Here is a 15174-nt window from a genome sequence, read left to right as displayed (position 1 = left end):
GCAGGAGTGAGGCGTCGGATTATCATGCATTATCATGCATGAAATGATCTCGATGGTCCAGATGGATGGAGTGGAGGATGGCTGGTTGATGGACACCCCATGCAAACACGGTTACGGCGCTAACAAGGATGAGGCGGCGTAATGTTTTGGGCTGGAATCATGGGGAGAGAGATTGTCGGCCCTTTTAGGATCCCTGAAGGGGTAAAGATGAACTCCATAATGTATGTTGAGTTTCTCAAACAGCACTTCCTTCCATGGTTCAAGAAGAAGAACCGTGTATTCCGCAGCAAGATCATTTTCATGCATGATAATGCCCCGTCTCATGCTGCACATAACACATCTGCATCTCTGGCTGCTATGGGCATAAAAGGGGAAAAACTTATGGTGTGGCACCCATGCTCCCCTGACCTCAACCGCATTGAGAACCTCTGGAGCATCATCAAAAGGAGTGTCTATGATGGCGGGAGGCAGTTCACATCTAAGCAACAGCTCTGGGAGGGTATTCTGTCCTCATGCAAAACAATTAAAGCAGAAACCATCCAAAACCTGACAAATTCAATGGACGAGAGAGTTCAGAAGCTCCTTTCGAACAAGGGGTCCTATGTACAAATGTAACATCACCTAGAATAAAGTTTTGAGTTGAAAACTGTTTGATTTCAGTTTGTAATAACCTGCTAATGTTTATAATTTCAAAAATGACCATTTTTTTGTTCTTTATTAAAATGAAAAGGTTGAAAACTCTGCTGTGCATAATAATTTAGAACATGCATTTTGAGTGCAGTTTGAGTTTTTTGATTTTTATTTTAAATATACTGTTATCATAGGCAGTTTGTACAAAAACCTTTCAATTGTACTCTAATAGTTATTTGACTGGAAAATTACAATGACTGCAATTCATATAGGCAATTTGGGAAAATCTAAGAAAATATTATTTGCATAATAATTTGGAACACAGTGTATATACCAGGATTGTTAGGTGAGGGGTACCAGACATACCAGGATTGGGGGGATGAGGGGTACCACACATACCAGGATTGGGGGGATGAGGAGGTAACACACATACCAGGATTGGGGGCATGAGGGGAGCCACACAAACTGGGATCGGGGATGAGGGGAGCCACGCATATCGGGAATGGGGATGAGGGGAGCCACCAATACGGGAATGGGGATGAGAGGAGCCAAACATACCGGGATTGGGGATGAGGGGTACCACGCATACCGGGATAGGGGATGAGGGGAGCCACGCATACCGGGATTGGGGATGAGGCGTGCCACGCATGCCGGATTGGGGATGAGGGGTGCCACGCATACTGGGAATGGGGATGAGGGGAGCCACGCATAACGGGAATGGGGATGAGGGGAGCCATGCATACCGGGAATGGGGATGAGGGGAGCCACGCATATCGGGAATGGGGATGAGGGGAGCCACGCATACGGGAATGGGAATGAGGGGAGCCACGCATACCGGGATTGGGGATGAGGGGTACCACGCATACCGGGATAGGGGATGAGGGGAGCCACGCATACCAGGATAGGGGATGAGGGGAGCCACGCATACCGGGATAGGGGATGAGGGGAGCCACGCATACCGGGCATGGGGATGAGGGGAGCCACGCATACCGGGCATGGGGATGAGGGGAGCCATGCATACCGGGAATGGGGATGAGGGGAACCACTCATACCGGGAGTGGGGATGAGGGAAGCCACGCATACCGGGATTGGGAATGAGGGGAGCCACGCATACCGGGATTGGGGATGAGGGGAGCCACACATGCCGGGATTGGGGATGAGGGGTGCCACGCATAACGAGAATGGGGATGAGGGGAGCCATGCATACCAGGAATGGGGATGAGGGGAGCCACACATATCGAGAATGGGGATGAGGGGAGCCACGCATATGGGAATGGGGATGAGGGGAGCCATGCATACTGGGATTGGGGATGAGGGGTACCACGCATACCAGGATAGGGGATGAGGGGAGCCACACATACGGGAATAGGGATGAGGGGAGCCACGCATACCGGGAATGGGGATGAGGGGTACCACGCATACTAGGATAGGGGATGAGGGGAGCCACGCATACCGGGAATGGGGATGAGGGGAGCCATGCATACCGGGAATGGGGATGAGGGGAGCCACGCATATCGGGAATGGGGATGAGGGGAGCCACGCATACGGGAATGGGAATGAGGGGAGCCACGCATACCGGGATTGGGGATGAGGGGTACCACGCATACCGGGATAGGGGATGAGGGGAGCCACGCATACCAGGATAGGGGATGAGGGGAGCCACGCATACCGGGATAGGGGATGAGGGGAGCCACGCATACCGGGATAGGGGATGAGGGGAGCCACGCATACCGGGCATGGGGATGAGGGGAGCCATGCATACCGGGAATGGGGATGAGGGGAACCACTCATACCGGGAGTGGGGATGAGGGAAGCCACGCATACCGGGATTGGGAATGAGGGGAGCCACGCATACCGGGATTGGGGATGAGGGGTGCCACGCATAACGAGAATGGGGATGAGGGGAGCCATGCATACCAGGAATGGGGATGAGGGGAGCCACACATATCGGGAATGGGGATGAGGGGAGCCACGCATATGGGAATGGGGATGAGGGGAGCCATGCATACCGGGATTGGGGATGAGGGGTACCACGCATACCAGGATAGGGGATGAGGGGAGCCACGCAAAACGGGAATGGGGATGAGGGGAGCCATGCATACCAGGAATGGGGATGAGGGGAGCCACGCATATCGGGAATGGGGATGAGGGGAGCCACGCATATGGGAATGGGGATGAGGGGAGCCATGCATACTGGGATTGGGGATGAGGGGTACCACGCATACCAGGATAGGGGATGAGGGGAGCCACACATACGGGAATAGGGATGAGGGGAGCCACGCATACCGGGAATGGGGATGAGGGGTACCACGCATACTAGGATAGGGGATGAGGGGAGCCACGCATACCGGGAATGGGGATGAGGGGAGCCATGCATACCGGGAATGGGGATGAGGGGAGCCACGCATACCGGGAGTGGAGATGAGGGGAGCCACGCATACCGGGATTGGGGATGAGGGGAGCCACACATACTGGGATTGGGGATGAGGGGAGCCACATATACCGAGATTGGGGAAGAGGGGAGCCACGCATACCGGGATTGGGGATGAGGGGAGCCACGCATACCGGGATTGGGGATAAGGGGAGTCACGCATACCGGGATTGGGGATGAGGGGAGCCACGCATTCCGGGATTGGGGATGAGGGGAGCCACGCATGTTGGGAATGGGGATGAGGGGAGCCACGCATACGAAATTGGGGATGAGGGGAGCCACGCATACCAGAATTGGGGATGAGGGGTACCACGCATACCGGGATAGGGGATGAGGCGAGCCATGCATATGGGAATGGGGATGAGGGGAGCCACGCATACCGGGATTGGGGATGAGGGGTACCACGCATACCGGGATAGGGGATGACGGGAGCCACGCATACCGGGAATGGGGATGAGGGGAGCCACGCATACCGGGAGTGGGGATGAGGGGAGCCACGCATACCGGGATTCGGGATGAGGGGAGCCACGCATACCGGGATTGGGGATGAGGGGAGCCATGCATACCGGGATTGGGGATGAGGGGAGCCACGCATACCTGGATTGGGGATGAGGAGAGCCACGCATACCGGGATTGGGGATGAGGGGAGCCACGCATACCACGATTGGGGATGAGGGGAGCCACGCATACCGGGATTCGGGATGAGGGGAGCCACGCATACCGGGATTGGGGATGAGGGGAGCCATGCATACCGGGATTGGGGATGAGGGGAGCCACGCATACCGGGATTGGGGATGAGGAGAGCCACGCATACCGGGATTGGGGATGAGGGGAGCCACGTATACCAAGATTCGGGTTGAGGGGAGCCACGCATACTGGGATTGGGGATGAGGGTAGCCACGCATACCGGCATTAGGGATGAGGGGAGCCACGCATACCAGGATCGGGGATGAGGGGAGCCACGCATACTGGGATCGGGGATGAGGGGAGCCACGCATACCGGGATCAGGGATGAGGGGAGCCACGCATACCGGGAATGGGGATGAGGGGAGCCACGCATATCGGGATTGGGGATGAGGGGTGCCACGCATACCGGGATTGGGGATGAGGGGTGCCACGCATACTGGGATAGGATGGTGGGGACAGGATGGGGGCAGCACAAATACCAGGAGGGGGCAGCACATACCAGCATGGGAGACCATATACCAGTAAAAATGCTCGCCACCCGGGCGTAGAACGGGTTCAATAGCTAGTTAAATGTATGACACTATGCCTGCAATTGCATTTCAGTGCTACTCAGTCCTATTTACTTTCTCTTGGAAGGTGCAAATATTAAAGAAGCACTCCTCCTCCCATCAAAATGGTTACCCTCTTAATATATTGCAATAATCATATTATATAGTGCTGTGTACTTACAATTGCTCATTTTGCTTTTCTACCCAGTTAATTTTTCTCTTTTCCATTAGGTCTATGACATCATGTGATTAAAAACTGACTAGCTGAATCCTTCTAAGCGCTATGTAGAAAAAGGAAGTCTCTTTTCCCTGCATGAGTCATCACTGCAAAAGTCCCTGGCAGCGGGGAGAAGGGAATTACTCATACAGAGAACAGAGACTTCCTGTTACTTAGTATATAAAAAAGTTTCAGCCAGCTCACCTGAGCAATCCAAACAATGGAGAACGGAAATTCGTCCTGAACAGACACCAACAATACTGAAGAAAACAAAAAGGTATCCAGCTCCAGGATCTGAGGAAACAGGAAAATTTTAAAATAGCAACTTTATTAGAAAAAATTCATAAAAATTACTCCATCCGAAAATGAAGGAATGAATAAATAAAACTGAGGTACAGGTGCAATTGAGTAGCTGTTACTATGACATTTTCAGCAATGCGTTTAGATCTCTCAGAGGTGATCATTTTCAAAGCTGCTAGACAAATGCTAACACGCCGTTAATAATCTTTATTTTTATATAGTGCCAACATATTCTGCAGTGCTTTACATACATTATAATTTCTGTCCCCATTGGGGCTCACAATCTAAATTCCCAATCAGTATGTCTTTTTAGTGTGGGAGGAAACCGGAGAACCTGGAGAAAACCCATGCAAACACGGGGAGAACATACAAACTCCTTGCAGATGTTGTCCTTGGTGGGATTTGAATCCAGGACCCCAGCTCTGAAAGGCTACAGTGCTAACCACTGAGCCACCTTGCTGCCCTTTTAAATAACATGCTGACAAACAAAAAAAGAGAAACAAAAAAACCCAAGTGAGACCATTACCTTCAATGACCCAACAGGTGAATATCAGCATTAGTGTTGAGCCACCCCCGTAGTGTTCGAGTTCGGTTCGGTTCGTCGAACACCCGTGTGTTTGCCGAACTGTTCATCGAACTGTTCGTCGAACACCTTCGAACACCGTTAAAACCAATGGCAGGCAAACAAAAACACATAGAAACACATAGAAAACACCTTCAAAGGTGTCCAAAAGCTGACAAACTGCTCAGAAGACACAACTAACACATGGAAAAGTGACAAGTACATATAGTCATGCGAAAAGAAAAGAGGTGGAGGAGTAAAAGGAGGGGGAGACACAGATATAGGCATGTCATGCCCTTCTAAAATCCAAAAAGTGAGAAGCCGACACGTTCAGTCCGCTCCTGCCCGTGCCACCTCCGCGTCGCCGGGTTTGTGCCAGAGCCGCAGTGAACCCTGACGGCCAGCCCCCCTCTCCCAATACTGGTGCCTGTCCGCTGGTGGGTCGAGCGAGCCCCCCTGTGGTGGAGGCAGCTCTAAGCTTTTTAATTTAAATTGTCTCTCTAATTTGAATGAATACACTTTAAATCCATTTACAAGGATCTATTGGAGGGCAAGTCTCATGCCAGCAGCCGCGTAATTCCAGCTCCAGTAGCGTCCACTAAAGCTGTTGCAGTTAAAAAGCTTTTATAAGGATCGAGCTTGGCTGTCCACCGCAAGGCATCCTACTGCCAGTCCCAGCCCCTATGCCTTGGGGTGCCTCCTGATGCTCTTCACTGAGTATCCCGTGGTCCCGAAGCATTTCCTTTGAAAAAATTAAGTGTCCAAACTACAGGTGGTGTAGCTTGGTTAACAGCCGGGATAATCCGCTGACTAGCAGACACTGCTACTAGGCACAAAGTATTTCCTGGGCTAGATGCAGTTAAAAATTTGTAATTAGATACTCTCGTTGGATGCTGAGAAAGCATTCCATAGAGTCTCCTGGCACGCCATATATGATTCTCTTAAAAAGCTTGGGGTAGGGGTCTAGGGGACCCTTTTATAGCCAAAATCACGGCCCTGTATCGCAATACGTCACCTAGGCTGAAGATAAATGGAACTGTAGCACCCTGAGGGCTGGGTTGCTACAGAGGTATTGCACCTCACCCAGAGGTGTCATATCTCACTCTCAGGTAAGGATGTAGTGTGGATCAGGACCCGACACCTGCATGCATTACACCACATTGACGTGGGGCAGGGCGACCAATATGCCCCTGAGATGGGCACGACAGTCCCTGTCCCTGGCTGGAGTGGGGGGAGGGAACACTGAAGAAGGGGAACCCTGTAGTGCAGGAGCAGGGAGGAAGCAGTTCCTGGGTGCATTGAGAAGGGAGTATAAAAGGTGGGCACCATCTTAGTTCAGTGCAGAGAAGTCTGAGCAGAAGTGGCAGGGAGCAAGGGCTCTGCATGAGCTCTGCTCCGGAGGCGGGCCTAGTAACAGAGGCCCAGGCCTGGAAGAGGGAGAAGGAAGGAAGAGGAGCGGAGAAGGCTCCAGGAACGAGGAACGAAGGGATCTCAGGGGTGCGGACGGGCGAGTCGCCACCGCACGCCCGAATCCACCTGCGTGGAGGGGTCAGGCCAAAGGGGGAGACCGGTCCCCGAAACTAGTGGAGGCAGGAAACGACCCTCAGCTAGAAACAGGAGGCTGTGACATTTTATGTGGCGCAGCCCCTCGCTACACCCGCTAGGAAGGCACCACATAGGGTCAGGGAAACTGGCGCCAAGTTTACCAAGAGGAGGCCCGAGGCAGCCGGACAGAAGGGTTGGTAAGAAAGGCCAGACAAAGGACACACAAAGGGGGTCTTGTGAAGCACTCCAAAGTTATCTGGGAGTTGTCTGAGCCCCTCACCTGGTGAGCACAGTACGATGTGGGCAGCCGTTACCTGCAGACGTGGTCTGGATAATAAGAACTGTGAGTAAAGGCCCTGGACTGCATCACTGACTCCGTGTCATTTCTGCTGCTGCCCTGCACCATCACCCCCATCCTCCGCATACACTGCCCTGAGGCTATACTCCTCCCGTGGGGAGTTATGCTACGCTCTGCTGCACCCACAACACCAGCCTCAGCGGTCTGCCCTGGAGCGGCGGTTCACTCTGACCGCAATCCACGGGTGGCGTAGTCGGACATTTAAACATCAAAACCACATAAATATTTCCGCCACTGGTTTGACTGCCCTGAGCCACGGAACCGGGTTGCCGCCACGGAGACTACAACCACCAGCATCCACCAAAAAGGGTCCGGCTCCGGGTGTCCCAAGGCCCAGGGGGCGCGTCAGATCATTTTCATCACCTTTCACAATCACCAATGGGACAAGGCAGGGATGTTCTCTGTCCCCTCTCTTATACATCCTAGTGACGGAGCACCTGCTCTCATCAATTCGCCATAACCCCAATATTAGGTGGATTGAGGTGGGAGGCACCGAGTACAAGTGCTCTCTATTTGCTGATGATGTCCTAGTATATATCACTCAATCACATATATCCATCCATGCTGTTATGGCTGAAATAGATCACTTTGTTACATGGTCAAATTTTAAAATCAATGCAGCGAAGTCTGGGGCCCTCGATGTCTCCCTCCCCAAATCCATATAGGATTCCATCCAGTCCAACTTTCCCTTCGCCTGGCCCTCACAGGGTATCAAATACTTAGGAATTCCTATTCATAGAGACCTCTCCCATCTATGTTATCTTAATTTTGGGCCCTTTATTGAACAATTCCATACAGACCACGGTTGGCAAGTTAGAACTGTAAGATTCACTACGTGAACCACTGGTGTTTTGTGGAAAAGCACATGTACACTGTGTTCCAAATTATTATGCAAAAAGTGTTTAGGAGTGATAAGGGAAGAATTTGTTTGTTTGTCAGTTAAACTCATTGATGGTGATGTGTGTCAGGGCTCTTTATATCACTGTAAGCAATTGCAGACACCTGTGCTAATTAGTTTGGCAGGTGTGTCCAATGAAAGGCAAGACTACTTAAGAAGGCTGTCTCACATTATTAAGCAGCCTACATTTTCTGCCAAAATGGGAAAGAAAAAGGATGTGTCGGTTGCTGAGAAGCAACAAATTGTGGAGTGTTTAGGTCAAGGCATGACTACAATCAACATTGTGCGATGATCAGGATGAAGTGTCTTGGCAATCAAGAAGTATGTAGCTGATTCACAGTACACACGTGTGCGTGCTGATAAGGGCAAATTGAGGACTCTTTCGTACAGGCAATTACGTCAGGTTGAAAGAGCAGCGGCAAAAAAGCCTTGTCATAGCAGCAGACAAGTTTTTGAAGCTGCTTGTGCCTCCAACGTCCCCCGAACAACAAGATGCAGGGTCCTTCAGAGGTTTGCAGCTGTGCATACGCCATCCTGTTGACCTCCTCTATCCACTTCACACAAGCAGAAACGGCTCCAGTGGGCCAAACATTACATGAAGACTGATTTCAAAACTGTTTTGTTCACGGATGAGTGCCGTGCAGCGCTCGATGGTCCAGATGGAGTGGAGGATGGCTGGTTGATGGACACCCCATGCAAACACGGCTACAGCGCCAACAAGGAGGATGTGGAGTAATGTTTTGGGCTGGAATCATGGGGAGAGAGATTGTCGGCCCCTTTAGGATCCCTGAAGGCGCTAAAGATGAACTCCATAATGTATGTGGATTTTCTCAAACAGCACTTCCTGCCATGGTTCAAGAAGAAGAACCGTGTATTTCACAGCAAGATCATTTTTCTGAATGATAATGCACCATCTCATGCTGCACATAAAACATCTGCATCTCTGGCTGATATGGGCATAAAAGGGGACAAACTTATGGTGTGACCCCCATGCTCCCCTGACCTCTACCCCATTCAGAACCTTTGGAGCATCATTAAAAGGAGTGTCTATGATGGCGGGAGGCAGTTCACATCTAAGCAACAGCTCTGGGAGGGTATTCTGTCCTCATGCAAAACAATTGAAGCAGAAACCATCCAAAACCTGACAAATTCAATGGACGAGAGAGTTCAGAAGCTCCTTTCGAACAAGGGGTCCTATGTGAAAATGTAACATCACCTAGAATAAAGTTTTGAGTTGAAAACTGTTTGATTTCAGTTTCTAACAACCTGCTAATGCTTATAATTTCAAAAATGACCATTTTTTTGGTCTTTATTAAAATGAAAAGGTTGATCGAAAAGTTTGGGGGATCTAAGAGTGTGGCAACCCAGTAGTCATGATTACTTCGAATTCTGACAATATGAGGGTCATGCTGCAGGTAGTGCAGCAAGAAGGCACTTATGTGTCTTGCGCATCTCGGAGCCCCAAAATTATTTTCCGGGCTAGATGCAGCTAAAAATTATTATTAATTTTAAATCTGGTGAAGCTTTAGTATAGATGGCCTAATAGGATCAGTGCTGCACACTGCTACAAAGCCCAAATTATTTTCCAGTCAAGATACAGATAAACATGATTAGTAATTTTAAATCTGGTGAAGCTTATTATAGATGGCCTAATAGAATCAGTGCTGCACACTGCTACAAAGCCCAAATTATTTTCCAGCCAAGATACAGATAAACATGATTAGTAATTTGAAAGCTTAAAACGGTTGGTAGGGTGATTTTAACCAATCATCAAGCTTTTACTCTCCCCAGGATGACACAGGGGTAGAAAAGTCGTTTCGGATCCATGATTTGTTCATCTTTATGAACGTGAGTCTGTCTACATTATCAGTGGAGAGCCGCGTGCGCTTATCAGTCAGCACACCACCAGCAGCGCTGAACACACGTTCAGACAGAACGCTGGCTGCGGGGCATGACAAGATCTCCAAGGCGTAAGTGGCTAGCTCCGGCCATTTATCCAGATTGGAAGCCCAAAAAGAGCAAGGGTCCAGTGACACAGTCGTGGCTTCAATGTTTACTTGGAGATACTCCTGTACCATCGTCTCTAGGCGTTGACTATGTGTCAGACTTCTTGTCTCCTGTGGCCTTGCAAAGGATGGGCTAAAAAAGTGGTGAAATGATTCCGCAAAATTGATGTTACCAGCAGATACTGTGGTTCTGTTACGGTTTGAGTGCTGAACACTTGACGGTCCCACGGTTGGCAAGTTGGAACTGTGAGATTCACTACGTGCACCACTGGTATTTTGTGGAAAAGCACATGTAAGATTCTGCAACAGTCTCTGCTGATACTCCTACATGTGTGCATCCCTTTCTATGGCAGGAATAATTTCTGCAAATTTACTTTTGTACCGGGGATCTAACAGTGTGGCAACCCAGTAGTCAGGATTATTTCTAATTCTCACAATTCGAGGGTCATGTTGCAGGTAGTGCAGCAAGAAGGCACTCATGTGTGTTGCGCATCCAGGAGCACCAAGTCCCTGTTGTGTTGGTGGCGAGGTAACAATCATGCTTCCTTCCTCTGTCCTCTCCCCCCAACCTCGCACAACAGAAATGTGATCAAGGTCTCCCTCATCTGATGAGTCTTCCATCAGTTCGTCCTCCACTTCTTCCTGGGCTCCTGCACCTTCCTCACTAGTTTGGCTGCTACCATGCGCCCTGGTAAAACCATCTCCCCCACCCTCACATGCCTGCCGCCTTGGTGCTGCCGACCGTCTGGACCTTGCAGATGTTAGCCCTTCCGCATACAACTCCTCCTCCTCTACTTCCTCCACCTCCTCTTGTGCCACCACCTGACTCCGAATTCTGTTTAACATGTGCTCCAGCATGTAAATCACCGGAATAGTCATGCTGATAATGGCATCGTCAGCACTAAACATCTTCGTCGCCATTTCAAAACTGTGCAGAAGGGTGCATAGGTCCCTGATCTGAGACCACTCCTCCAGCGTGATTTGCCCCACCTCTGGATCTCGTTGGCCCAGGCTATACGTCAGAACGTATTGCACCAGGGCTTGTCGGTGCTGCCACAGTCGCTGCAACATGTGCAGAGTTGAATTCCACCGGGTAGGCACATCGCATTTTAGCCGGTGAAGTGGCAGGCCCAACGACTTCTGTAGAGATGTAAGTCGCTGAGCTGCGGGATGCGAACGGCGAAAGTGAGCACACAGCGACCGTGCACTCTGCAGAAGGCCATCTAGTCTGGGATAGTGGGCTAAAAATTGCTGGACAACCAGGTTCAACACGTGAGCCATACAAGGCACGTGTGTGACATTGCCCCGGCGAAGGGCCGCACCCAGGTTTGCAGCATTGTCGCACACGGCCTTCCCTGGTTTCAGGTCCAGTGGAGACAACCATTCATGAAATTGGTTCTCCAGAGCTGACCACAACTCCTCAGCTGTGTGACTCACATTTCCCAGACATTTCAATGTAAAAACCACCTGATGACGTTGAGCCCTACTGCCAGCATAGTAAGGAGGTGTGCAGGATCCCTTCTGCGCAGTTAGAAAGCTTATGGCATGACCAGACAGGCTTTGGGTGCAGGTGGAAGACCGAGAGGAGGTTGAGGAGGCAGAAGCAGTGGAGGAACTTTGACATAAAGAGGTTTGACGCACAACTCGTGGGGACGGCAAGACTTGGACAGCAGCCCCTTGTCCTGCTGTCACCATAGTTACCCAGTGCCCAGTCAGCGACATGTAACGCCCCTGTCCATGCCTACTCGTCCAAGTGTCTGTGGTGAAATGCACCCTGTCACACACAGAGTTTCTCAAAGAAGCGGTGATGTTGTGTGCGACATGCTGGTGGAGCGCAGGCACACCTTTCTTTGAGAAGTAGTGCCGACTGGGCATCTGGTACTGGGGCACTGCGACGGACATAAGGTCTCGAAAATCCTCTGTGTCCACCAGGCGGAAAGGCAGCATTTCTGTAGCCAAGAACTTGCAGATGGTGAAATTCAACATCTTAGCTTTCTCATGGCTAGGAGGAAATGGTCTTTTACTTGTCCACATCTGAGGGACCGATTGCTGGCTATTGTGCTTAAACGGGGTTGATAAGGGTGTCCCCGGCAAACTGCCTGTCTGTGAGGAAGATGCAGGCGGACATGTTAGGTTGCCTTGATCCAAAGGTGGTGCTATCGATGTCGGACAGCGCTCAACACTAGCTGGTGTTACCACCTCCAAAGAAAATGATGACCTGCCAATCACGCTGGCTGTTGCGGGTAAAGAGGTGGCAGGTCTGCGCCCCAAAACAGGTGTGACTGCTGTTCCCCCAGTCACAGAGGATGAAGAGGCTGCGGATGCACAAGATATGGCAGACGGTGGTTGGCCCGGCCGGCTAGGCCGCATTGTAGCACACTGAGCTTCCCACTGCAACTTATGCTTCATGTCCATGTGCCGGTTCATGCATGAAGTACTCAAACTATGTATTTTTTGGCCTCTACTTAGCTTTTGCTGACAAATGTTACAGATAACACGAGTTGGGTCATCTTTATCGATCTGAAAAAATGCCCAGGCTATGCAAGGCTTAGCACCCATGCGACCTGAAGAGCCACCACGACTTGTGGTGAGAGGCAGAGTTGTGTTTGAGGATGCAGTTGTTGACGTGCTTCCAGTACTACGTCTCTGTCCAGGAAGGCGCAACCTGACCTCGTCGTCACTAGCATCTTCCTCCACCTCCTCTGCTGACCTCATCTCTTGGCTGACTGTGGGTTGACAGTAAGTGGGATCTCCAACCTCATCATCATCACCCTGTGCGTTATCACACCCGTCGTCCTCAGAGCCAACCTGTTCCTGCCCTGACAAAAAACTAAAGTTGTCGCTCCAATCAGGTATTTGAGTCTTATCATCGTCTTCCTCATTGTCTCCACCAACAGGAGTTACAGTTTGGGAATGAGGGTCTACATTATGGTCAGAACCTTCTGCGTCTGGTCCTGGATCCGACTCATAAAGATTCTGGGCATCAGTGCAGATCATTTCCTCGTCTGGATTCACAGAAGCGCTGGAGTCGACCTCTGATTCCCAGGCTATAGTATGAGTAAACAGCTCTGCAGATTCAACCATCTGTTCTACCTCATACTCAGATGGGCAGCTGGAGATTTGGGAGCTGTGAGGAAGCAAGTGCGATTGGGGTGACACCTTTGAGGACTGGAGTATTTGTGATGTTGAAGTTGATGTGGAGGAGAGCCCACTTAAAGGAGCACTTAATATCCGTTGAAGCACCTGCTGTTTTTGTGCCTCATCTGGAATTTGTAGCGATTGGCGTGGCCGTAAGAAAGGGATCTTATCACATTGTCCGCTAAAAGAAGTAGACATTTTAGTTTGGCTGGAAGATGGTCTTTCTTCTGCAGATGTTACTGTTGCTTTAACACCTACCCCACGGACACAACCTTTTTTCCCCTTCCCAACACGCCTATTCCCCTTTCCACCAGCAGCAGGCCTTTTTCCACTCATTTTGGTGGTTAACTAATTCACAACTCTGGAGTTGTTTGCACAAAAAAACAATGGATGGGAACCGAGCAGAGCTGAGTGGCCAAACTGTGGTATTAGGCCAAAACTATTGGCTGGGTTAGATGCAGAAAAAAATTATATTCAATTTGCAACCTGATGGAGGTCAGTATAGATGGACTAATAGAACAAGTCCCACACACAGCTAGAAGCCCAAATATTTTTTCAGAGGTAGATGCAGAAAAAAATATATTCAGTTTGCAACCTGATGGAGGTCAGTATAGATGGACTAATAGAGAAAGTCCCACACACTGCTAGAAGGCCAAATATTTTTTCAGAGCTAGATGCAGACAAAAAATTATTTTGAATTTGCAACCTGATGGAGGTCAGTATAGGTGGACTAATAGAACAAGTCCCACACACTGCTAGAAGGCCAAGTGTTTTTTCAGAGCTAGATGCAGAAAAAAATTATATTCAGTTTGCAACCTGATGGAGGTCAGTATAGATGGACTAATAGAGAAAGTCCCACACACTGCTAGAAGGCCAAATATTTTTTCAGAGCTAGATGCAGAAAAAATTATATTCAGGTTGCAACCTGATGGAGGTCAGTATAGATGGACTAATAGAGAAAGTCCCACACACTGCTAGAAGGCCAAATATTTTTTCAGAGCTAGATGCAGAAAAAAATTATATTCAGTTTGCAACCTGATGGAGGTGTGTATAGATGGATTAATAGAACAAGTCCCACACACAGCTAGAAGCCCAATATTTTTTCAGAGGTAGATGCAGAAAAAAATATATTCAGTTTGCAACCTGATGGAGGTCAGTATAGATGGAATAATACAACAAGTCCCACACACAGCTAGAAGCCCAATACTTTTTCAGAGCTAGATGCAGAAAAAAATTATATTCAATTTGCAACCTGATGGAGGTCAGTATAGATGGAGTAATAGAACAAGTCCCACACACAGCTAGAAGCCCAAATATTTTTTCAGAGCTAGATGCAGATAAAAATTATTTTTAATTTGCAACCTGATGGAGGTCAGTATAGATGGACTAATAGAGAAAGTCCCACACACTGCTAGAAGGCCAAATATTTTTTCAGAGCTAGATGCAGAAAAAAATTATATTCCGTTTGCAACCTGATGGAGGTCAGTATAGATGGACTAATAGAGAAAGGCCCACACACTGCTAGAAGGCCACATATTTTTTCAGAGGTAGATGCAGAAAAAAATATATTCAGTTTGCAACCTGATGGAGGTCTGTATAGATGGATTAATAGAACAAGTCCCACACACAGCTAGAAGCCCAATATTTTTTCAGAGGTAGATGCAGAAAAAATATATTCAGTTTGCAACCTGATGGAGGTCAGTATAGATGGACTAATACAACAAGTCCCAAACACAGCTAGAAGCCCAATATTTTTTCAGAGGTAGATGCAGAAAAAAATATATTCAGTTTGCAACCTGATGGAGGTCTGTATAGATCGATTAATAGAACAAGTCCCACACACAGCTAGAAGCC

General features: G+C 49.4%; 1 protein-coding gene across 4 annotated transcripts in view; it reads right to left on the bottom strand.

Moving 5' to 3' along the window:
* Window positions 1-15174, bottom strand: part of LOC141160982 (parvalbumin beta-like) — an 83293-nt gene that overhangs the window by 52896 nt on the left and 15223 nt on the right. For 2 of the 4 annotated variants that reach the window (XM_073645777.1, XM_073645778.1), the window contains exon 3: window positions 4718-4807. The exons of the other annotated variants lie outside the window; for them this stretch is intronic. The gene's annotated coding sequence lies outside the window, so the exon portion shown is untranslated. The remainder of the gene's footprint in view (window positions 1-4717; window positions 4808-15174) is intronic. 4 annotated transcript variants of the gene reach the window in all.

This window comes from Phyllobates terribilis, unplaced genomic scaffold (genome assembly GCF_046119375.1).
Source record: "Phyllobates terribilis strain yellow unplaced genomic scaffold, ASM4611937v1 Scaffold_9__5_contigs__length_417890890, whole genome shotgun sequence".
In the NCBI taxonomy this organism is placed as follows: domain Eukaryota; kingdom Metazoa; phylum Chordata; class Amphibia; order Anura; family Dendrobatidae; genus Phyllobates; species Phyllobates terribilis.
Note: the sequence above shows the minus strand (reverse complement) of the source record. Positions and strands in the feature narration are given on the sequence as shown.